The sequence below is a fragment of the Crinia signifera genome, chromosome 2, assembly GCF_055691185.1.
Source record: "Crinia signifera chromosome 2, ASM5569118v1, whole genome shotgun sequence".
Lineage (NCBI taxonomy): Eukaryota > Metazoa > Chordata > Amphibia > Anura > Myobatrachidae > Crinia > Crinia signifera.
In genome coordinates this window covers 225,531,920-225,556,108 of record NC_139218.1, presented here as the reverse complement: position 1 = coordinate 225,556,108, position 24,189 = coordinate 225,531,920, and positions in this window count along the sequence as shown.

Sequence of the window (24,189 nt, the reverse complement as noted above, 5' to 3'; positions counted from 1 at the left end):
AGCGGGTCCGGATTCCCGAGATCCGACAGATCCGAATATCGGGGATCCGGGCCAGATCCGAGCCGGCTCGGCAGTTCCCGCCTGAATTCCGGACCAATAACGAGGCCGAACGTCATCATCGCTCTGTCGGATTCTCGCGGGAGCGGGATCTTATAAAAGACGCACGCGCACCCCGCCATCTTCACTCCAATCTTGGAGAGGGAAGAGGGTGGTTGGGAAGCTCCGTGTGCTCCGTGCTGTGCTCTGTGCCATGTGCTCCGTGACCTGACCTGTGCCCTCACTGCCCTGCATACCTCCCAACTTTTGACCTGAAGAAATAGGGACACCGAAAAGGGGGCGGGGCATATGCAAATGAGGGCGTGGCTTATGCTAATTAGCCGCGACCTCATTTTCATACGAGAATAGACACTGTGCGCATGCGCACAACGTCTATTCTACTAGATTGGGGGGTCTCCCAACTGCCACCCCCCGCAGCGGGACAATGCCTGCCGCGGGTGGGACAGCGGGACAGGACCCGAAAATCGGGACTGTCCCTCTAAAATCATGACAGTTGGGAGGTATGGCCCTGTGCTGTGCTCCGTGCCATGTGCTCCGTGCTGTGCTGTGCTCCGTGACCGGCCCTCACTGCCCTGTGCTGTGCTCCGTGCCATGTGCTCCGTGCTGTGCTGTGCTCCGTGACCTGCCCTCACTGCCCTGTGTTGTAGACTTGAGAGTCAGTGACTGTTTATAGGCCTGAGCCCTGTAGTGTGATTTAACTAACTAGGTGCTGCAGTGCTCACACGCAGGGGCTGCAGTGTCCACTGTCCAGGGGCTGTCCTGTGGCCTGTGCCCTGTTGTGATTTATTTAGCCCTAAGCCCTGTGTTGTGATTTATTTTATTTAGCCCTGAACCCTGTGTTTTTTTTTGTGATTTAACTAACTAACTCAGTGCTGCAGTGCTCACACGCAGGGGCTGCAGTGCTGCTGAGTAGCACACTGTGTACAGGGGCAGCATTAATACAAGGGGCTGTGTCCAGTGTGACGGCCTATATCTTATCCATTGTCCAGTGTCACGAGTCACTCACGACATTTATCCTGTGTCCTGTCCTGTGTGACGACTGACGACATATCCTGTGTCCAGTGTGACGACATATATCCTGTGTCCAGTGTGACGACATATATACTGTGTCCAGCGTGACATATATCCATTGTCCAGTGTGACGACATATATCCTGTGTCCAGTGTGACGACATATATCCAGTGTCCAGTGTGACGACATATATCCTGTGTCCAGTGTGACGACATATATCCTGTGTCCAGTGTGACGACATATATCCAGTGTCCAGTGTGACGACATATATCCTGTGTCCTGTCCTGTGTGACGACTGACGACATATCCTGTGTCCAGTGTGACGACAATATATCCTGTGTCCAGTGTCACAAGTCACAACATATATCCTGTGTCCAGTGTGACATGTAATGTGTGCCGGCATATATCCTGTGTCCAGCGTGACCTATATCCATTGTCCAGTGTGACGACATATATCCTGTGTCCAGTGTGACGACATATATCCTGTGTCCAGTGTGACGACATATATCCTGTGTCCAGTGTGACGACATATATCCTGTGTCCAGTGTGACGACATATATCCTGTGTCCAGTGTGACGACATATATCCAGTGGCCAGTGTGACATCTAACCATTGTGTGACGGCATATATCCAGTGTCCAGCGTGACATATATCCATTGTCCAGTGTACAGGAGCTGTGTCCAGGGGCGGTGTCCAGAGGCTGTGTCCAGTGTGACGGCTGTGTCCATTGTCCAGGGGCTGTGTCCAGTGTGACGGCTGTGTCCAGTGTACAGGAGCTGTGTCCAGAGGCTGTGTCCATTGTCCAGGGGCTGTGTCCAGGGTGACAGGCTGTGTCCAGTGTCCAGGGGCAGTGTCCAGGGACTGTATATCATTAGTGCAAAACTGATTTTGAAATTACAATGTAGCTTAAATGACCACTTGTTATTTCATTGTATTATTATTATTACTAGTAGTAGTAGTAGTAGTAGTAGTAGTAGTTTAGTACTAATAGTAGTAGAATTATTTAGTAATACAATAACTGTATTTTAATTACTCAATAAAAAATAATTTGCTCTGTTCTGATTGTCACTTTATCTGTGTGAACAATGTAGAATTCAGAGATAGATAACTAGAAAATATGGATAAATACATTTAAAACAAAATAAATCAATATTTATTTTTTATTTCTATTCATATTTCTTATTATCTGCTTTCTTGATGCCCATTATGTTCTTCTCGTTACTTATGGATTTTTTTTTAGTTGATGGAGTAATAAATAAACTTTTAGAGGTATTAATTAACATAACTTAATTTAAAGTCTTCCAGTATTTTGAAGACAAAAAAAGAAATAGCAGTAGACAGTGTCCATTCCTATGATTGCCTCTGGACAGTTATAACACAATGCTGAATAAGCTGGTAAGTTATTATTTATTACTATTTGGGAAGGGGACACATCTTCGGCACAATTATTTGTTAATCACCTTAACTCTAAAACATATAACTAATGGTCCATACTAGAGATGAGCGGGTCCGGATTCCCGAGATCCGACAGATCCGAATATCGGGGATCCGGGCCAGATCCGAGCCGGCTCGGCAGTTCCCGTCTGAATTCCGGACCAATAACGAGGCCGAACGTCATCATCGCTCTGTCGGATTCTCGCGGGAGCGGGATCTTATAAAAGACGCACGCGCACCCCGCCATCTTCACTCCAATCTTGGAGAGGGAAGAGGGTGGTTGGGAAGCTCCGTGTGCTCCGTGCTGTGCTCTGTGCCATGTGCTCCGTGACCTGACCTGTGCCCTCACTGCCCTGCATACCTCCCAACTTTTGACCTGAAGAAATAGGGACACCGAAAAGGGGGCGGGGCATATGCAAATGAGGGCGTGGCTTATGCTAATTAGCCACAACCTCATTTTCATACGAGAATAGACGCTGGAAAGTCAATATCCCCAAGGGACAATTAATGCGGATTCGCCGCAATTGTTCATCTATAGACCTGTTCAATGAACAAGCTATAGACATCATCACTTCATTTAAAGAAAGAGGATACCCAGACCCCCTCCTACAAGAAGCCCTTGACGAGGTCCGCAAAATGAGAAGGGAAGACCTTCTGGTCCCCAAAACTAAAAAACAACAAGAAAAACCGCATGAAATAGCATTCATCTGCAAATACAATACAGCACACTTTAAAATCAGACAAATAATCAATAAAAATTATGGTATACTCAAATATGATAGGATCTTGAAAGACCTCTTGCCAAACAAACCTACCATTATATACAAAAGAAACAAGTCCTTAAAAACCATTTTGGCCCCTAGCCACTTAAGAACATCTAGCGAAGAACAAAGAACAGAGAATCCGAATATAGACTCATGGCTGATCTCTAGACCTGCGGGGTTCTATAAATGAGGCAAGAGTCGCTGCACCACATGCGACTTTGCCGCTAATAGAACCCTACAGATATCAACTGAGGATGAACCCATCCTAATAAGGAACTTTATCAATTGTGAAACTAAATTCATTATTTATTTGCTTATTTGTCCATGTAGCCTTAAATATGTGGGACGGACTACACGTCCCCTAAAAATTCGTTTCATGGAGCATCGCCGAAACATTATTAAGGGTATAACCAACCACAGTCTCTCCAGACATTTTTTTCATTTTCATCAAAAGAACCCCAAAGGTCTACAACTTGTCGGTCTTGAACATATTCCCCCCTCCTTGAGAGGGGGGGATAGGTACAAGACCCTCTGTCGTCAAGAGGTCTTTTGGACCTTCAAATTGAATAGCCTATATCCTGATGGCCTCAACGAGGCATTAGAGCTAAATAGTGTAATATGAATACCCCTCTGTCATTATTCCCCTCCCCCTTTTCATCTACTCCCTTTTGTTCTCTTACCTCCTTTTGAATGATGTATTTTCTGTGTTACATCATAACAATGTATAACATTCATTATTTTAGTCTTTTCGTCACAATCTAGTTTATTAATGTGCATGATGCTTAACTGCATAGGTCACATACTAAATATACATTATGACTGTGAACGATCCGTTGAGATATATTCATATCCAGGTATATGTCCATATTTATATGAATATATGCCAGAATGTTCAAACTACATGTGGAACATATCCAACGTTAATATTATATATCATGCTTGTTCCATACTAGCAGCTGAATGTATATTGATTCTATTATGTGTCCATATATATTTTTTCTATTTTTGTTACTTGACATACTCTCCTTATATAATCTATATCAACAAATTTTCATCATAAGTCTCTCCATTAGAAAGATATATATCTCCCTAGTCCTTCTTATCATAATCGTCATGATTATTCATCGTTTATAATATATGTATTTCCATATGCCACTGCTTCTTACTTATATACCGAACTGAATGATTTGCCAACCATATGTATAGTGTAATCTAACTTCCGCCCTCCAGGAATACAGCCTCCGGAAATAAACGGAGTGCTATATAAAAATGTTTCTGACCTAGATCAGAGACACTAGTAGATTGACTTCCGCCAACCATCCGCATCCCTGCCAGCCGGAAACACGGAAGTCGGACGCCTCCAATACTCACAGAGACGCCTGACTTCCATGAAACGATCACTTCCGCCAACCACACGCACCTCTGCCAACCGGAAGTACGTGTGGCTTATACCTCCATTAATCCAGGGAGCGCGGACGCTAACTTTATATAGATGCGCTCGTTTCCATGGAAACTTCATTACCCCGCGCCTTATACCACGCTATCTACCCTCATATAGAATATTACTCATTTTGTATTAACTAGCTTATTTGAGATAGATCATTGAGACCACATCCGGGATCAGGTGACTAACCCCGATCATGTGACATGATCACATGATCATCTACTATATTCTAAAATCGGCTATTTTTACTGTTATTTTGTGTAATATTAATGTTTTGCACATTCCTCCTGTGCATACCTAACACATTGTTATTTTTGAATGTATTAAATGTATGTTTTTAACCATATTAAACGTAATACCTACTCAAGTTCCCACACCTGCAACTAAGGGAACAATCAATTCTGGGTATAAATATACGGTCTCTGGACAAGACCTCATACCCCAGCTCCTGATGAAGACGCAAGCTAGCGTCGAAACGCGTTGAGCAGCCTCCATATTACTCCACTGCACCTTATTGCTTGTTTGCACCACCTAAGACTGCACTATAATCCTGCACTTTACTTCCGGACCAGTTCATCCCCCTCCAGGACCTACATTTCCAAGCAGCCATTGCAACATCATGCCTGGTATTCATATACCTTAAGGACTGCCTAAACCATCTCAACTTGATCCCTGGACCTACTGGGCATTTTTTCCGGATTGGGACTCACTTAATGCAGCTAAATCACCAAGGAGATCGCACACATTCCCCGTCTCCCTCTGGTAACTATATATGTGCTGGTGCACACACTGTGGAGATATACTCATCTCAGAGAGCCTCTGATTGATTGCTTTTATTTATTTGTTTTATTATTATATATTATATATGTTTTTATGAGAGCTCTCACTTATTTCTTTGTATAATAAATGCTATATACTTATGTACATGTGGTAGTGTATACTTCTTTCAGTTAAACCTAGCGCTGTACTCCCCCCCATTTTTTTTGCCTTGTTCATTAAACAATCGGGAGACGTACACACTCCCTGTACAGCAGCTTTGGTTGTGCCCGTGGTTCTATCCCCCTTCTTTCCTTATACTTGTATAGTGTATTTGAACCCGGAGCACAACCATGAGTGGTTTTTCTGAACGTATGCACAGGAGGAAAATGTATTTTTCACAGTGGGGACAAGACCAACCCACTGAACCAAAATCTGATGTATTTGACATGACTAAAGATCTATATCTTCTAGAAGATTTACTTAAAGATGAATCTAGAAATTGGTTAGATAGCGTGAACTTACAACATTACATTGATAGAAATATGATCCCAAGAGGTTTGAGACTCTCCAAACCGTCTATATTTAATGACAATATAGATTTCCAAAAAGATTGGGACAAACTTTTAGACGATTGCTCCGCCGGGTTACTGAAATTGGTTATAAAATACAGAACCATGCGGACCAATCAGTTGGAAAAAGAGATAGAAACAGTGAAAACCCGACTTGACACCTTCTCTGGGAAAAAAGAGTTCAAAGAAAAAGACATGGCCATCAATGAGCGCATAGAGAAGTTTGAGAGGGAGCTTTTAGATAATAAACAAAAGAAATTTAGGAGAGACCTAGAAGACTATCAAAATGATAGAGTAAGATCATACAAAAATAGAAATAAGAAACCCAACCCTAGATCATACTCTAGACCCCAGATAAAATACCAAAATGATAAATATGACAGGGAATCTGAATATAGACATGAATCCTTCCAACAGAAACGAAACCCCCTGAATAATAGAAGAGAAAAACGTCTCAATAGTAACACAGAACCTTCATATAGTCCCCGTTTCCACTCTTCAAAAGAACAGGGTGCTAGACCAAAGGAGAGACAGAATTGGAATAGAGGCCATAATAGATCACCCCAACGGGATTTTCGGGAGGCCCGACCCCGCCCCAATCATTGGGAGACCAACTACCCCACGTTACAACAGGGAACACCAAAAAGACAGAGAGAAAGAAGCCTAGAGGAAACAGAGGAGGGGTACAGTCAAAAAAAGACCACCAGAAAAGACTAGCCCAATCCAATAAAACATCAGATTGTGATAAATTAAAATATAAAAATGTTTTTAACATTTCTTCTAAACATCTCAGTGAGAGCGAACTATCCTTGCTGGCGAAGGGTTTGAAATATGCTCCATCAAGCAACCCCAATATCTTTGAACTATATGTGGAGTTAAACAGATATATTCGAACCCTTTGCCGCAAAAGATTTTTTGCAAATAAAGACATCACTAAAAATACAGATGAATCATTTCCCATTGTGCTGGACGTGTCTGATGACCCCGCACTAATAACCCTACAGGAACTACTGAGGGAGAATCAGTCTGGTTCCGATGATGAGTTGCCAACCAAAATATATGACACCAAATCGAAGGTTTTTAAACGGAAATCAGAATTTTTTCCTATCACATCCAAAAGTGCCAATATAGAAACTTTCTATAAGGTGACACTGGAGGACTTTAAGAGCCTCTGTAGAGTTGAATCAAAAAAAGAAAATACCAAAAATTCTAATTTGACCAGAGAAGAAAAAAGAGCTTTAAAATCCCTTACCAAGGACACGTCAATAATTATAAAAGAGGCGGACAAAGGAGGGGGTCTGGTTGTCCAAGATAGGAAGGACTATGTTCAGGAGGCATTTACCCAACTTAATAACCAAGATTTCTATAAAATTTTGAAAACGGATCCCACTAACACTTTCCAAATGGAACTTAAAAATGTATTGGATGAGGCCTTAACTTTAAATATAATCACTAAGGAAACTTGGCAATTTTTGCTCACAACCCACCCAATCACACCCACATATTATCACCTCCCCAAAATCCACAAATCACTCACCTCACCCCCTGGTCGCCCTATAATTTCAGGTATTGGGTCCCTCACCACTAATCTTTCACACTATGTGGATTTCTTCTTACAGCCTCTTGTCCCTGTGCTCAGGTCGCATCTCAAGGACACAACTCATTTCCTTCAAAAAATTCAAACCATTACATGGAAGGAGTCCTATGCCTTTATGACTTTAGACGTCAAGGCTCTATACACCAATATACCACACAATCTTGGCATCCAACATCTGACCAACAAATTGGAGAGAGATAGCGACCTGTCACAGGAACAACAGTCTTTCATTATTTCCTCTATTTCTTTCATTCTCACCCACAATTATTTTTTGTTCTCCAACACTCATTATTTACAGGTGATGGGGACGGCCATGGGCACCAGGTTTGCGCCGAGCTACGCTAACCTATACATGGGCGAGTTCGAAGATGCCCATGTGTGGGGCGGCGGGTTCGGCGCGAGCCTGGTGTTCTATGGCCGTTATATTGATGATCTTTTTATAATTTGGGACGGGGACTATCAAACAGCACAACACTTTGTCACTTCACTCAACTGCAATCAATTTAACTTATCTTTTACTTCACATTTTGACCCCACCCACATCGAATTTTTGGATATTTCCCTGAACATAGTCAACTCCATCATTACCACTTCAAAATATACCAAAACTGTGGATACACATTCCTATCTGCACTACAAAAGCTCACACTATAAACCTTGGAAAGTCAATATCCCCAAGGGACAATTAATGCGGATTCGCCGCAATTGTTCATCTATAGACCTGTTCAATGAACAAGCTATAGACATCATCACTTCATTTAAAGAAAGAGGATACCCAGACCCCCTCCTACAAGAAGCCCTTGACGAGGTCCGCAAAATGAGAAGGGAAGACCTTCTGGTCCCCAAAACTAAAAAACAACAAGAAAAACCGCATGAAATAGCATTCATCTGCAAATACAATACAGCACACTTTAAAATCAGACAAATAATCAATAAAAATTATGGTATACTCAAATATGATAGGATCTTGAAAGACCTCTTGCCAAACAAACCTACCATTATATACAAAAGAAACAAGTCCTTAAAAACCATTTTGGCCCCTAGCCACTTAAGAACATCTAGCGAAGAACAAAGAACAGAGAATCCGAATATAGACTCATGGCTGATCTCTAGACCTGCGGGGTTCTATAAATGCGGCAAGAGTCGCTGCACCACATGCGACTTTGCCGCTAATAGAACCCTACAGATATCAACTGAGGATGAACCCATCCTAATAAGGAACTTTATCAATTGTGAAACTAAATTCATTATTTATTTGCTTATTTGTCCATGTAGCCTTAAATATGTGGGACGGACTACACGTCCCCTAAAAATTCGTTTCATGGAGCATCGCCAAAACATTATTAAGGGTATAACCAACCACAGTCTCTCCAGACATTTTTTTCATTTTCATCAAAAGAACCCCAAAGGTCTACAACTTGTCGGTCTTGAACATATTCCCCCCTCCTTGAGAGGGGGGGATAGGTACAAGACCCTCTGTCGTCAAGAGGTCTTTTGGACCTTCAAATTGAATAGCCTATATCCTGATGGCCTCAACGAGGCATTAGAGCTAAATAGTGTAATATGAATACCCCTCTGTCATTATTCCCCTCCCCCTTTTCATCTACTCCCTTTTGTTCTCTTACCTCCTTTTGAATGATGTATTTTCTGTGTTACATCATAACAATGTATAACATTCATTATTTTAGTCTTTTCGTCACAATCTAGTTTATTAATGTGCATGATGCTTAACTGCATAGGTCACATACTAAATATACATTATGACTGTGAACGATCCGTTGAGATATATTCATATCCAGGTATATGTCCATATTTATATGAATATATGCCAGAATGTTCAAACTACATGTGGAACATATCCAACGTTAATATTATATATCATGCTTGTTCCATACTAGCAGCTGAATGTATATTGATTCTATTATGTGTCCATATATATTTTTTCTATTTTTGTTACTTGACATACTCTCCTTATATAATCTATATCAACAAATTTTCATCATAAGTCTCTCCATTAGAAAGATATATATCTCCCTAGTCCTTCTTATCATAATCGTCATGATTATTCATCGTTTATAATATATGTATTTCCATATGCCACTGCTTCTTACTTATATACCGAACTGAATGATTTGCCAACCATATGTATAGTGTAATCTAACTTCCGCCCTCCAGGAATACAGCCTCCGGAAATAAACGGAGTGCTATATAAAAATGTTTCTGACCTAGATCAGAGACACTAGTAGATTGACTTCCGCCAACCATCCGCATCCCTGCCAGCCGGAAACACGGAAGTCGGACGCCTCCAATACTCACAGAGACGCCTGACTTCCATGAAACGATCACTTCCGCCAACCACACGCACCTCTGCCAACCGGAAGTACGTGTGGCTTATACCTCCATTAATCCAGGGAGCGCGGACGCTAACTTTATATAGATGCGCTCGTTTCCATGGAAACTTCATTACCCCGCGCCTTATACCACGCTATCTACCCTCATATAGAATATTACTCATTTTGTATTAACTAGCTTATTTGAGATAGATCATTGAGACCACATCCGGGATCAGGTGACTAACCCCGATCATGTGACATGATCACATGATCATCTACTATATTCTAAAATCGGCTATTTTTACTGTTATTTTGTGTAATATTAATGTTTTGCACATTCCTCCTGTGCATACCTAACACATTGTTATTTTTGAATGTATTAAATGTATGTTTTTAACCATATTAAACGTAATACCTACTCAAGTTCCCACACCTGCAACTAAGGGAACAATCAATTCTGGGTATAAATATACGGTCTCTGGACAAGACCTCATACCCCAGCTCCTGATGAAGACGCAAGCTAGCGTCGAAACGCGTTGAGCAGCCTCCATATTACTCCACTGCACCTTATTGCTTGTTTGCACCACCTAAGACTGCACTATAATCCTGCACTTTACTTCCGGACCAGTTCATCCCCCTCCAGGACCTACATTTCCAAGCAGCCATTGCAACATCATGCCTGGTATTCATATACCTTAAGGACTGCCTAAACCATCTCAACTTGATCCCTGGACCTACTGGGCATTTTTTCCGGATTGGGACTCACTTAATGCAGCTAAATCACCAAGGAGATCGCACACATTCCCCGTCTCCCTCTGGTAACTATATATGTGCTGGTGCACACACTGTGGAGATATACTCATCTCAGAGAGCCTCTGATTGATTGCTTTTATTTATTTGTTTTATTATTATATATTATATATGTTTTTATGAGAGCTCTCACTTATTTCTTTGTATAATAAATGCTATATACTTATGTACATGTGGTAGTGTATACTTCTTTCAGTTAAACCTAGCGCTGTACTCCCCCCCATTTTTTTTGCCTTGTTCATTAAACAATCGGGAGACGTACACACTCCCTGTACAGCAGCTTTGGTTGTGCCCGTGGTTCTATCCCCCTTCTTTGAGAATAGACGCTGTGCGCATGCGCACAGCGTCTATTCTACTAGATTGGGGGGTCTCCCAACTGCCACCCCCCGCAGCGGGACAATGCCTGCCGTGGGTGGGACAGCGGGACAGGACCCGAAAATCGGGACTGTCCCTCTAAAATCGTGACAGTTGGGAGGTATGGCCCTGTGCTGTGCTCCGTGCCATGTGCTCCGTGCTGTGCTGTGCTCCGTGACCGGCCCTCACTGCCCTGTGCTGTGCTCCGTGCCATGTGCTCCGTGCTGTGCTGTGCTCCGTGACCTGCCCTCACTGCCCTGTGTTGTAGACTTGAGAGTCAGTGACTGTTTATAGGCCTGAGCCCTGTAGTGTGATTTAACTAACTAGGTGCTGCAGTGCTCACACGCAGGGACTGCAGTGTCCACTGTCCAGGGGCTGTCCTGTGGCCTGTGCCCTGTTGTGATTTATTTAGCCCTAAGCCCTGTGTTGTGATTTATTTTATTTAGCCCTGAACCCTGTGTTTTTTTTGTGATTTAACTAACTAACTCAGTGCTGCAGTGCTCACACGCAGGGGCTGCAGTGCTGCTGAGTAGCACACTGTGTACAGGGGCAGCATTAATACAAGGGGCTGTGTCCAGTGTGACGGCCTATATCTTATCCATTGTCCAGTGTCACGAGTCACTCACGACATATATCCTGTGTCCTGTCCTGTGTGACGACTGACGACATATCCTGTGTCCAGTGTGACGACATATATCCTGTGTCCAGTGTGACGACATATATACTGTGTCCAGCGTGACATATATCCATTGTCCAGTGTGACGACATATATCCTGTGTCCAGTGTGACGACATATATCCAGTGTCCAGTGTGACGACATATATCCAGTGTCCAGTGTGACGACATATATCCTGTGTCCAGTGTGACGACATATATCCTGTGTCCAGTGTGACGACATATATCCAGTGTCCAGTGTGACGACATATATCCTGTGTCCTGTCCTGTGTGACGACTGACGACATATCCTGTGTCCAGTGTGACGACCATGGCCCTTATTCTGATCTCGGCGGTACGGCCCGCGTGCGGCCGTACCGCCGATGTTTTCACTCAGGACGTTAGGGGTCTAGTATCTGAAGGGTCTAGTTATAAAGGGTCATCTTAAAATTAATAGCAGCGTTATACCCGCGTTATATTATTTATAACTTCCTTGGATATCGATTGTGAATTGACTCCTCTCTATATTCCATCAACAGGTAAACCTATTTCAGATTTCTACTGCAGAACATCGCAGCTGTTTGCACTGATTTAAACGGGGTAAACCTATTTCAGATTTCTACTGCAGAACATCGCAGCTGTTTGCACTGATTTAAACGGGGTAAACCTATTTCAGATTTCTACTGCAGAACATCGCTTTAAATCTGTAAAAGCTGCTATTGTGGTTTTATCTGTGCTATGTGAAGAACTTAGAAATATTGGGATAGTGCTACTGCTCTTACATTGGTTTGGTCTGATTAGCACCTTTTGCTGGTGGGGGAGGTGTATTGGGAGGGGCAGCTAATTCAGGATGGACATATGTTTGTTTTAGGCTTATATATTGAGTATAGTTTGGGACGTCAGTCCTTTAGGACGTTAGGGGTCTAGTATCTGAAGGGTCTAGTTATAAAGGGTCATCTTAAAATTAATAGCAGCGTTATACCCGCGTTATATTATTTATAACTTCCTTGGATATCGATTGTGAATTGACTCCTCTCTATATTCCATCAACAGGTAAACCTATTTCAGATTTCTACTGCAGAACATCGCAGCTGTTTGCACTGATTTAAACGGGGTAAACCTATTTCAGATTTCTACTGCAGAACATCGCAGCTGTTTGCACTGATTTAAACGGGGTAAACCTATTTCAGATTTCTACTGCAGAACATCGCTTTAAATCTGTAAAAGCTGCTATTGTGGTTTTATCTGTGCTATGTGAAGAACTTAGAAATATTGGGATAGTGCTACTGCTCTTACATTGGTTTGGTCTGATTAGCACCTTTTGCTGGTGGGGGAGGTGTATTGGGAGGGGCAGCTAATTCAGGATGGACATATGTTTGTTTTAGGCTTATATATTGAGTATAGTTTGGGACGTCAGTCCTTTAGGACGTTAGGGGTCTAGTATCTGAAGGGTCTAGTTATAAAGGGTCATCTTAAAATTAATAGCAGCGTTATACCCGCGTTATATTATTTATAACTTCCTTGGATATCGATTGTGAATTGACTCCTCTCTATATTCCATCAACAGGTAAACCTATTTCAGATTTCTACTGCAGAACATCGCAGCTGTTTGCACTGATTTAAACGGGGTAAACCTATTTCAGATTTCTACTGCAGAACATCGCAGCTGTTTGCACTGATTTAAACGGGGTAAACCTATTTCAGATTTCTACTGCAGAACATCGCTTTAAATCTGTAAAAGCTGCTATTGTGGTTTTATCTGTGCTATGTGAAGAACTTAGAAATATTGGGATAGTGCTACTGCTCTTACATTGGTTTGGTCTGATTAGCACCTTTTGCTGGTGGGGGAGGTGTATTGGGAGGGGCAGCTAATTCAGGATGGACATATGTTTGTTTTAGGCTTATATATTGAGTATAGTTTGGGAGGACGTTAGGGGTCTAGTATCTGAAGGGTCTAGTTATAAAGGGTCATCTTAAAATTAATAGCAGCGTTATACCCGCGTTAACCCGAAGGAAACCAGAAGGCAAAGAACAAACCATCATTACTGCTGAAGGACTGCATTATACCCCAAAAACTCAGGAATATCATGTGGCCTCAACTCACCTTTGCCATGAGTGGACCAGGCCCACCACCCCTACGGCTGAGAACACCTGGACTACCCCCAGCCCTACCCCTCATGGTGAGCATGGAGCTGTGAGGGGAAGCAGCAGGGTCAGCCTATGCACCAACACTTCACCCATCAATCCCTTGTAAAAGTGTCAGTCCCCTGCAAATGTGTGTTCATGTCTTTTCTCCCCCCCCCCCCCCCTCCTCTCCTGCAGCACACATCAACCCCACCATGTGCTTTTTCCTGTATTGTGTACCTCCGCAGATTGCACACCCTGCCAGCGCTGACCTATGCAGTGCACCAAGCTGGTTGCCTCAGATGGTATCTCCGCGGACAGGATGTGGATCACGTGGATGTTTCTGTGCAGGGTTTATCATACTACTACAGAAGTATTTGCTTTCCAATATATGCATTGGGTCCTTGTATGGCTCGCCCCTTACAGTGTAACCTTCGTAGTGCGCCCTCCATGGCTGCCTCATCTGGTGCACTTGTGAATGGGATGAAAAATACATGGACCTGAGTATACATTGAAATCATCCATTTTGGGTAGTTTCTTTTAGGGGTAATCTATTTCACCCTGGGTAATCCTACGCAGAGCGCCTAAAATGGCTGCCGAACTTGGTACCTTGTCAGGGTGGAGTACACAACCCATGGAAGTTATTATCCAAAATGCTGCACCACTCCTGCATTATGCTTACTGTGTGCTCAGGGGCTTTTGTCTGTGACATGTCTGTTACTGTACCTCCAACATCCTCTGTATTATGTGCATTGTTTTTTTTTAATGTCTGTAAGCGCCTTGAGTCCTGCTGGAGAAAGTGCGCTATATAAATTTTACTTACTTACTTACTTACACATGCGCAGAGGTCACTCTGCGCATGTGCAGGGGAAATCGCCGCACAAAAAATGTATACGCCGCAAAGGGGGCGTATAGGGGCGTGAGGGGCTTAATAGCCTCATTACCCTATGCATACGCCCAGCGTTTCATGGGCGTTCCCATGCAAACGCGGGGCGTATGCATGGTAATGAGGCTATGACGCCAGTGATGGGGGCGGAAAGCTGACATCGCCGGATGTCAGCTCTCCGCCCCCATACAAGCTTTCACACGGACGATTGTCCGTGTGGTCTAAGCTTGCGGGAGCTGGTGGAGCGTGCGGCCCTGCCTTCGATGGTCGCCGACCATCGAATGCAGGGGGCAGCTCCCACCATGGTGGAGGCGTACGCCCCACCATTTTCATGCGGATCGCCAGCCGTCCGCGTACGGACGGCCGTGGCGATCCGTATTGTAGGCGGGGATTGGTTTGTGCGGCCGGAGCAACGTATGCGGCTCCGGCCGCACAGATCAGAATAAGGGCCAATATATCCTGTGTCCAGTGTCACAAGTCACAACATATATCCTGTGTCCAGTGTGACATGTAATGTGTGCCGGCATATATCCTGTGTCCAGCGTGACCTATATCCATTGTCCAGTGTGACGACATATATCCTGTGTCCAGTGTGACGACATATATCCTGTGTCCAGTGTGACGACATATATCCTGTGTCTAGTGTGACGACATATATCCTGTGTCCAGTGTGACGACATATATCCTGTGTCCAGTGTGACGACATATATCCAGTGGCCAGTGTGACATCTAACCATTGTGTGACGGCATATATCCAGTGTCCAGCGTGACATATATCCATTGTCCAGTGTACAGGAGCTGTGTCCAGGGGCGGTGTCCAGAGGCTGTGTCCAGTGTGACGGCTGTGTCCATTGTCCAGGGGCTGTGTCCAGTGTGACGGCTGTGTCCAGTGTACAGGAGCTGTGTCCAGAGGCTGTGTCCATTGTCCAGGGGCTGTGTCCAGGGTGACAGGCTGTGTCCAGTGTCCAGGGGCAGTGTCCAGGGGCTGTGTCCAGGGGCAGTGTCCAGTGTCCAAGGGGCTGTGTCCAGTGTGACAGGCTGTGTCCAGTGTAAAGTAAGAAAAATAAATAAAAGTAATAAATAAAATAAAAACACATTTTTGGAGGATGATGGAGGAGGAAATGGTGGGAGTGCTGAAGCTGCTACCACCAGTCATGACAAGGCCGATACCTCTTTGTATTTGCTGTTTGGAGCATTTCTCTTTTTTTGGGATAGTTTATTAAACTGCCACCCTGTCTGCCCCTGCAGTGCCGCTCTGCCAGGTTAGAAGTGTAAGGTCCACATGTATGTGATGCCGACTGCTGTCGCTTAGCTTAGTCATCCAGCTACCTCGGTATACCCTTTTGGCCCAACTACAGTAAATGAAAACAATTTTGTAAGCTGTGAAGTGATCAAAATTGACTAGAAATGAGTGGAAACTAATGTTATTGAGGTTAATAATACTTTAGGGGCAAAAACAGGCCCAAATTCTGTTATTTTAGACATTTTTAGCATTTTTTCATAAAAATCCAGATCCAAAACCAAAACCCACAAGGGTGGTTTTGCCAAAACCAATCCAGATCCAAAACACGAAGGGAGATCCAGATCCAAAACCCTAAAAAGTGGCCGCCGCACATCTCTAGTCCATACACACTGGGCGACTATGCCCAGGGTGTATGGACAGCAATGATGACAATCATCGCTGCAGGGAAAGCCGCTCAGTGCATAAACACTGAGCGGCTTTCCCCCTGCCCGGTGCCGATGAAGGGGAGAGGGCGGCTTTGCATAGCGGAGTGCTATGCAAAGCCGTCCTGAAAGCCACTCATCTGCTGGTATAACCAGCAGATGAACGGCTTTCCCGGCAATGTTGCGGGAGCACGCAGCAGTGCTCACCGTTCATCGCCATCCCATACACACTGGGCGGCATTGAGCTGAAAGATGCTCAAACCTGCTGTTTTGAGAGACTTTCAGCTCAAAGTCGCCCAGTGTGTATGGGCCTTTACATGGGCCCTTACACTTTACTTTTCTGATTGAATATCTCTGGAGAAATCTGAAAATGGCTGTGCACTGAGGTGTCCCATCCAACCTGAAGGAGCTTGAGAGGTGCTACAAAGAGGAATGGGCGAAACTGGCCAAAGATAGGTGTATCATCATATTCAAAAAGACTTGAGGCTATAAATGCTGCCAAAGGTGCATCAACAAAGTATTAAGAAAATGCTGTGAATACTTATGTACATCTGATTTCTTCATTTTTTATTTTTTATAAATTTGAAGAAATAATAAAAAAAAGCTATTTCCAGATTGTCTTTATAGAGGGGGGGGGGGGGGGGGGGGTGCAGTAACTGCAAGCGGCATTTGCCAGCCGGTGGGGTGGGAAGTGGATGGTAAATTTGAAAAAATATTTTGAAAAGACTGGCCGGATGCTGATTGATTCAATAAACCAGCCTTTTCAAAAAAAGTTTCAAATTCAGCAGCCGCTTCCCGCCCCAATGCCTGGCAAATGCCGCTACTATAAAGCTCCCAGCCGCCACTGCTCGGACCATGATGCCCGGACCCCACTGCTTGCCCCCCACTGCAGCAGCTCCCCGGGAGTTTTTTAGATGCAATAAATTGCAATCTAAAAAATGGCACATCAAGCGCCAAATTGTAAGCGAGCCTCACGGGGAGCTGCTGGTGGACTCAAGGGCAAACTGGTCTGGCATGTCCTTAGGACAAATCGACCCAGTGTATGGTGGTCTTTAGAGTAATTACAGTAATTTGAGTTAGTTTCCTTGATATTGGTCATCATTAGATTAGAAAAGTTGATGGTGTCTTTAAACATCAACATCAATTTTCAGGGATTCAGCCGGGTGGGCAAAGGGTTCCCCTGGAACTCTCCCTGGAAGTGGCCACTGGGCAGTGTGCAGACCCCTGGCAGAGCAGATTGCAGGGACGGTCTCCTTTCGAAGCTCCTGTCCCTGGGTCTGAACAGTAATGCATCCTGCCAAAAGGATAACATATTGCATTGTGATCCTGGGCAGTATGGTCCCACCCAGATCGCATTCCATATGCCATCCATCATAAATGGACCGCTTGTAGCATGTTCCCATTGCACACATTGGAGGTCATTCTGATTGACCTGTAAAGCTGCGAAATTCATAGCTTTGCGGGTCATCTAAATACCGCCCTCAGATTTCACGCATGTGAATGGCTGTTTTGCATAAACATCCATTTGCAGCTTGCGTGCGGGGCAGAAATAATTTGATGGTCGCCGACCATCTAATGATTTCTCCAGCGCTCGCAGATCTAAGTCAGTCTCAGCTGTATTAGATCTGCGGCCCCCCCTGCCCCAAGCCCCCATCTGCACTGCTGCGTGCAAACGGGCTATAGACTAATCAATTCACCGCGCCCGCCCGCTCGCCCGGGAAATGACCCGGTTTCCCGGCGGGCCAATCCGCCCCTGCACACACACAGCCTAATCCTTCCCAACATATATAGCCTGTTTTACACACACACACACACACACACCCACACACACACACATAGCCTGTTATACACACACACAGATACATACAGATACATACATAGCCTGTTACACACACACATGCTTTTGTCTGTTCCCCTGTCTGTAGACATGCATTACCTTTTGTTGGAGTGACCACAGGATCCAGGACCAGGAACTTGAAGCACGATCAACAAGACAGCCATCCGGGCAGGAGAGGGGGGACAGTGACCTGAGCAGCGTAAGGGGTACGTACCTTAGGCTACGTTGTCAGCGTAGCCATTGCTGGGCGCCCTGCTAATATGTCACTTACGGCGGGTGGCGGAGCTTAGACGTGCGGGCGGAAGGGGGAGATCCCGGCAGGCTGAAGGACGGCCACCGGAGCTATATCGGCGGCCGGCCGGAGGGGGGGATTCCGGCGGGTGGGCAGCCAGAGGAGACGCGTCCTGGGGTGGCAGCAATGTATGTAATTCAGTGTAATGTCACTGGGGGAGCATCACATGGTTTCCCTGCTCCCCCAGCGGCACTATGCTAATTGCGTACACTGCTGCCGGTGTGGACTGTCATGGCGGACGCGAGTGCTGGGAGCCGAGTGCCAGAGGAGAGGAATGCTGGCGCCGGGGACATCATTGAGGCAAGTATAATGCACTACACAGGCACACACACTACACACACACACACACACACACAACTCCCACAATCATATCCCCACTATCCACGTCATACCCCCATACGTAAACTACGTAATTTATGTAACTGGAGCTGTGCTAATACATAATGGATCATATCCCCACTATCCACATCATACCCCCATTATCCACGTGGGCGTGGAGTTAATTTTATAAAGTGTGAAGCCCAAACCCGAAGCGTGGCGAGCGCACGCATATCCGCGTCCCCTCACGGGGCTCGCTGCACTCGCCACGCTTCAGCCTCGGTGGCTTGCTGCACTCGCCACACTTTATAAAATTAACTCCATGCCCACGTGGATAATGGGGGTATGATGTGGATAGTGGGGATATGATCCATTATGTATTAGCACAGCTCCAGTTACATAAATTACGTAAATTACGTAATTTGCGTAACTTACGTGGTTTACGTAGCCAGCATAGTGGTGTATTGGTATTCTCTATACACCACTACGCAAACTACGTAATGGGTACCCTGCTAATACATAAGTACCACGTAAGGTAATCTCATGCTGCTGACAGACCTGTGCATAGGGGAAGGCCAGGTGGAAGGAGGTACTATGCCCCTGCCAGTGCACGCTACATAGTAGAGCACGCCCCTAGGCATTGCAAACGCCCTAGGCAATTGCCTAGTCTGCCTATGCTAGGGCCGGCTTTGCTTAAAGTCCTAATGCAACTCATATTATCAACCTTACGAGGTTATACATCATATTCTACCCGTATTTTTCCACTAATATCTTTAGGATTCTTCTAACAAAATAGTAAGCCCGGACGATCTGCTAAGAAACAACAAACATCAAATGGCACTTCAGGTGATTTATGACTAAAAGGAGACAACACAGCCCTTGCTTAGAGGGGGCATTTGCCAAGGATGGAACAGCAGTCTGACCCCTGCACTGGCTGTCCTGATTATAATTTACCCTTATTGAAATTTTTTTTACCCTTATTGGAATTTATTGCATATATATATATATATATATATATATATATATATATATATATATATATATATATATATATGACCATTCCCACTGAGCCTTTCACCGGTACACACCTCCAAAAGGACAGTGAGAACCATTTGCGGAACAAAAAACTGCAATTTGTATGCGGGTTATAATTGATTTTATTGACAGATTATTTCCACTGAGAATATGTCCTATTAGTTCAACCAATCCCATACTGGAGATAATCATATAGGAGGAACTCTCCAACAAGCCAAACCCTTAAAGCTACCAGGCTGCGAATTCACCGATATAACCTTCACAAGAAACTACGAGTCCTTGATCCAATATTGACCACTGGATGAGAGCTTTCCAATAAGAGTGTATCTATCTATTCCTGGTTGGTGATCTATCCCACATACGAGATTCGTGGAAATTGTTTCCAATAAGTTCGCAAACCCCTGATGAAGTCCCTTGCAGGGACGAAACGTGTTGGGAACATCTGTTTGCTAATGTGAAAAACTTTTTATGATCTGGAATATTCACCACTACTAAGTGGTTTTAAAGACTTTTTAATAAACATTTACAAAGTTTTGGACTTCACTCTTATTCTTGTTATAATTCATCAAAGGCTAATAGAGACCCAGTACTTAAAGGCTTTAAAAAAAGGGCGCCCATATATATATATATATATATATATATATATATATATATATATATATATATATATATATATATATATTTGTAGAGGGCGGACTGGCACTCCAACTGTGAGGGGCAAATACCTGGGTGCCTTCTGGAAACAAATTGTAGACAAAACAAGAGACAGGCAGCGGCACTCCAAGGATTTTTCAAGCAGTGTATTTCAAAAGGTCAGGAACCAACGTTTCGGGGTATCGAATCACCCCTTTGTCAAGGTACAAGTGAAGACAATGGTACATGGCATAGTGCTTACCTTATATAGCACACAGTGTAAGTGATTAGCCATTCACCGCGTCTGTTGCCCGTGCACGGGCGCCGGGAGTCCGGAAGTGGATAAGCCGGAAGTGACCCTGTGCGTCATCAAAGCAAGTTCCCGGTGCATGGAGCGCAGGACGGAACGCAAGCCGAGTTGTAGTCAAGGTGACAATTTTTTGTTATATATCTGCCACCAGGTCACCGCGATCTGAGCCAGTTACACGGGCTGCCGGAGAGATTACAGAGACAGGATGTTGAGCGCGGTCACCTTGACTACAACTCGGCTTGCGTTCCGTCCTGTGCTCCATGCACCGGGAACTTGCCTTGATGACGCACAGGGTCACTTCTGGCTTATCCACTTCCGGACTCCCGGTGCCCGTGCACGGGCAACAGACGCGGTGAATGGCTAATCACTTACACTGTGTGCTATATAAGGTAAGCACTATGACATGTACCATTGTCTTCACTTGTACCTTGACAAAGGGGTGATTCGATACCCCGAAACGTTGGTTCCTGACCTTTTGAAATACACTGCTTGAAAAATCCTTGAAGTGCCGCTGCTAGTCTCTTGTTTTGTCTATATATATATATATATATATATCACTGAGGTGGATCTATGCTGTATGCACATTCCCCCTAGAATTCACTATTGTGTGGGTCTCATTTCGCTGAGCCTATTACCTTATGTTTCTGGAGAAAATCACGTTCTTTGGCTACTGTGGACTTTGCCTATCTGGGTATTAATGAGAAATTCAATCTGGATACCTTTAACGGTACTCTTTACCTAGAAGGGTGCCCATCGCGGGCATTGAATGCACTAAAAAATCGGTTGCGATGCGACCGACGCGATGCCCGCGATTTCCCATAGGGAACAATGTTAAATGTCTCAATTGACCCGATTTTCCTGTTCAATGCCTCAATTGACCGGATTTTTCCATAGGAAACAATGTTAAATGGCCCACAGAGGCCAAATAGGCACCCTGAAGTGTGAAATGGCCCCCACAATTGTTAACGCCACCCCACAATCAACGTGAACCCGAAGCGTGGCGAGCGCACTGAGCCCGCGAGGGACGGCGGTACGCGTCCTACGACCTTTTCATACCCCCACTATCAACGTCGGCGTGGAGTTGAGAATAGAATAGTGTGGCGAGCGCAGCGAGCCACCGAGCCCAAAGCGTGGCGAGCGCAGCGAGCCCCGCGAGGGGACGGGGATACCTGTGAAGCCCGCGAAGGAATAGTGTGGCGAGCGCAGCGAGCCACCGAGCCCAAAGGGACGCGTTTACCTATGAAGGTATCCGCGTCCCCTCGTGGGGCTCACTGTGCTCGCCACGCTTCGGGCTCGGCGGCTCGCTGTGCTCGCCACACTATTCTATTCTCAACTCCACGCCGACGTGGATAGTGGGGGTATTAAAAGGTCATAGGACGCGTACCGCCGCCCCTCGCGGGCTCGCTGCGCTCGCCACGCTTCGGGTTCACGTTGATCGTGGGGTGGCGTTAACAATTGTGGGGGCCATTTCACACTTCAGGGTGGCTATTTGGCCTCTGTGGGCCATTTAACATTGTTTCCTATGGAAAAATCGGGTCAATTGAGGCATTGAACAGGAAAATCGGGTCAATTGAGACATTTAACATTGTTCCCTATGGGAAATCGCGGGCATCGCATCGGTCGCATCGCACCCGATTTTTTTGTGCATTCAATGCCCGCGATGGCCGCGATTTTTTTACCTACGATGACCACGATCAAAATCGTGGGCGCCGTGCTAGGTAAAGAGTACCCCTTTAACATAGCTGTATCAGTTGCTCTGTTGCCCCTGATGAAGTCATGAACATGACGAAACGCTTTGGGATTTCCGTTCTGAACAAATCTATCAACCCACCAGAGTTGTGTATCTATTTGTGAATACTGGGCTTACCGTTCTGGACAAATCTATCAACCCACCAGAGTTGTGTATCTGTTTGTGAATACTTGTGTCAATTTGCTACACCCTAAATAGGGTGATTTTTATGTTAATTTACATTTTAACCATTTTTGTATTAAATACAATTAATTTATCAAAGTTGGTGTGTTACTCTAGCGCCCTCTGAAACCCCATTCCTTTTTCATATATATATACACATATATATAAGCCGAATGGAGGCACTCCCACGATAACTGCAATGGTTTGTATATTTGAAGAAAATAACCCTGGTGCCCACCAATGTGCAGCACAATGGCTGCTAGGTATAGCGTCCGGGGGGATGGCGGCACTCAGAAATCAAGAGACACCACACACAAGTAGTAGAACATTTCTGGGCTCAGTGGCCCCTTTATCAAGGTGCAGGAAGAACGTTCTTCCTGCACCTTGATAAAGGGGCCACTGAGCCCAGAAACGTAGGTTCTACTACCTGTGTGTGGTGTCTCTTGATTTCTGAGTGCCGCCATCCCCCGGACGCTATATATGTATATATATATATATATATATATATATATATATATATATATATATATATATATATATATATATAGTATGTATGCATACCTCCCAACTTTCGATGTGATGGTAGAGGGACAGCGGGACAGGCCCTAATAATCGGGACTGTCCCGCTGAAATCGGGACTGTTGGGAGGTATGTGTATGTAGGTAAGTAGCTACCCACATACTTATTATTTTCTTATATAACTGGAGGCTGTCACATATAGCTAGCTATTATTATATGAGGCTTTGTCCATATATTGCATTATACAGTTTTGCTTGAAAGATTGTAACCGATCAACAAATAATGGGCTGGGTAACAAGCATCCTGTATGACATCTGTGCAGTTTGACCATATAATGTGGAAATCTTGTCACACGTGTGTAAAATGTGATGCATTGCAACTTGAAAGCTTATTTTATACTGTGCAATGAACAATTTGCACTTACAAATGGCCTCCAATTGCATGAAGAATATCAATTACAGGGCCAGATTCTCTAAGCTTCAAAAGTGATGAAATGGAGAGTGATAAATGGAGAGTGATAAACAGTGATAAATGGAGAGTGATAAACAGCCAGTCAATCAGCTCCTGTCTGACATTTTTCAAACACAGTCTGTGACAAGGCAGGTAGGAGCTGATTGGCTGGCTGTTTATCACTCTCCATTTTATCACTTTTGAAGCTTAGAGGATCTAACCCACAGTGTCTTAGCATGGCCACATCCATCACACAAATCACCAGCAACGTAACGTTGACAACAAAGAACCTTTACATGCAGACTCAGACTGGCACACTGTGTAACCAGGGGATTAACCAGTAGGCCCCGGTTATTTATGACCGCACCAACTTTTTTAAGGGACAGAGTCTGATGCAAACTTTTACTTTTAAAAGTTAAGGC